General features: G+C 38.6%; 1 pseudogene; it reads right to left on the reverse strand.

Moving 5' to 3' along the window:
• Positions 1-1,646: 1,646 nt before the first annotated feature.
• On the reverse strand, positions 1,647-2,845 carry LOC132061526 (uncharacterized; annotated as a pseudogene).

Raw genomic sequence — 2,845 nt, forward strand, 5'->3', positions numbered from 1 at the left:
CAAATATGGTGAGACTCATCATCAGTTTTAGATGTGTGTGCAGTAGGAGTTGAAACATCAAGTGCAGGTATTGGCAAAATGTCATTTGGTTGGATATTGTTAACTGGTTACGGTAATGTGGGCTCATTTGGAGCAGAAGGGTTTCTTATAGGTTGAGTGCTATCTAGTTGTGGTAATATAGGCTCATTTTGGACAGAAAGGATTCTTATAGATTGTGGGTGGATCAGATCATCAAATGAAAACTGATCATGGGACTGAATGGGACCAAGGTTTTCATCTGTACCCCCTTTGAGGGGAAATATATTCTGCATGAACATTACATCCCTGCTAGTAAAGAAGACCCTATTTTCCAAATCAAACACCTCATATCCCTTCTGAGATGAACCATAACCAACTAGGACCGCCCTGACAGCTCTAGGACTAAACTTGTCCTGCTTAGTCAAATTGGTTGCAAAACATAAGCACCCTATCACTCTCATATGAGCAAGTGATGGTGGCTTGTGATACAAGAGCTCATATGGTGACTTGTCTGCAAGCACAGTAGAGGGTATCCTGTTCAGAGTATATACAGCTAATTCTATACAAAAGCCCCAGAATCTGTCAGGCAAGTTCCCTTGAAACTTGATAGCCCTTGCTGTCTCAAGAATTTATCTATGTTTTCTTTCCACAACCCCATTTTGTTGGGGTGTGTGTGGGCAAGAACTCTCATGTAACACTCTATACTGTTGAAACAATTCCTTACAATTATGATTGAAGAATTCTGTTCCATTGTCCGATCTAACTTTCTGAATTTTAGTATCAAACTGTGTTTGGACTTCAATAAAGAAATTTTTAAGTAGGCAAATGACGTCAGATTTAAGTCTCATCAGGAAAACCCATGTCCATCTAGAGAAATCATCAACAACAGTCAAGAAATACCTCATTCCATTATATGTTTCTACCTTATAAGGCCCCCATACATCCATGTGTAAAAGCTGAAAAATTCTTTTTGTTCTACTGTGACTTATTGGAAAGGAAGTCCTAGTCTGTCTAGCTAATGGACAGATCTCATAATTATTCAATACAAAAGTACTATCACCTTTGAAGGATGAGATTTTCCTTAGTACATTCATAGGAACATGACATAACCTCTGGTGCCAGGTTGCTGGATCTACATGTTGTACAACTGCCAAACACTTACACAACTCTTGTCCTTTATTCTATAAGCCTAAGCATAGTATGTATAGTCCTTTCTCCTCAGTACCAATCGCCCTCACCTTCCTAGATGAGAGATCCTGAAACACACAGCATTTAGGAAAGAAAATGACACCGCAATTCAGTTCCTTTGTCACCTTTGAAATAGACATAAGATTAAACTTAAAATCTGGCACACACAGGACATTTCTAAGTATATCACCTCCTTCCAACTGATAATTTCCAACATATGAAATTCTTGCTGAATCACCTGTGGGCAACTGCACTTTTCCTGTATTTTCTACTAAACTTTGACTGTGTAAGTGCTTTTGATCACCAATCATATGATTAGTAGCACCTGTATCCAAAATCCATTTTAAAAATGTTTCTGCACTATCAAAAACACATTTACCTGCCATGTTAGCACTAGCACTTGTTTCTTCCACATTAGGCTTGTTGAGCATGTGGAGAAGCTATTGGTGCTGACTAGGTGTAAACTGATATGTTGAGGTTCCAGGTTGTGAGTTCATTTGTTGATACTGATTAGGAGAATACATGAACTGAGAGTGTTGTCCATGTTGTTGTTGCATCTGCTGCATCACTTGCATATCTTGCTGATGATGCTGCATCCTCTCCTGCTGATAAGAACAAGTTCTATCCAAGCGAAAATTACCTCCTGTTACTGCATTTGCCTTCTTCACCTTTCCCTTGAAGTTATCAGGATATCCAATAAGCTTGTAGCAGTCTATTTGAAGATGACCAGTCCTGTGACAAAAGTCACACTTCATTAGCTTTAAACAATCAACTCTTAGGTGTCCTTTCATATAACAAAAGTCATAGAACGCATTAGGATTGTAAGGTTTCTTCTGCTTTTGATTCCCATTTCCATTTCTATTTCTAGCTGTGAACATGGCAGCTGATTCCACTGTGTCATGCATCACATGGCTTACCCCAGCTACTATCCTCTGACTCTCATCTTGATTTATCATTGCATACACCTGGTTCACATTCGGCATTTGCTGCATCATAAGAATTTGGCTTCTAGCTTGGCCATAGCTGTCATTAAGTCCCATAAAAAAACTATAACATTCTCTGATATTGAAGGTGATCAATGAACTCCTTTGATTTAGGACAACAAGCTGGTGGAGGCACAATGGAATCATATTCATCCCAGTGATCCTTGAGCCTCGAGTAATACATTGAGACTGAGAGCACACCTTGCCTCAAAGTGAAAATATCCTTGTGCAACTGGAAAGCTCTTGAACTGTTCACTTTATCAAATCTTTCCTTCAAATCTTCCCAAATGTAGTTATCATTTCCATTGAACAATATTCCACAAAGTAAATTCTTATTTACATTTCCCATTAACCATGATACTACTATCACATTACATCGATCCCATAACTTTGCCAAATCTCCTTGATAATCTTCCTTTTTCACAGAACCATCAATGAAACCTATTTTATTTTTTCCCTAGCAAGGCTAATTTCACTGCCCTACTCCACAACGTATAATTGTCCATTCCAGTCAACATTATTCCAACAGATAACAAACCTGGTGCATCTGATGGATGTAGATATAGAGGATGATGATGATCGATGTTTGTCGTCACCATCCCTGTACCCGCACTTGCAATTTCAATAGTTTCAGTGTTGTTTTCAGTATTTGTCAT

Source organism: Lycium ferocissimum, chromosome 6 (assembly GCF_029784015.1).
Source record: "Lycium ferocissimum isolate CSIRO_LF1 chromosome 6, AGI_CSIRO_Lferr_CH_V1, whole genome shotgun sequence".
Taxonomy (NCBI): Eukaryota; Viridiplantae; Streptophyta; class Magnoliopsida; order Solanales; family Solanaceae; genus Lycium; species Lycium ferocissimum.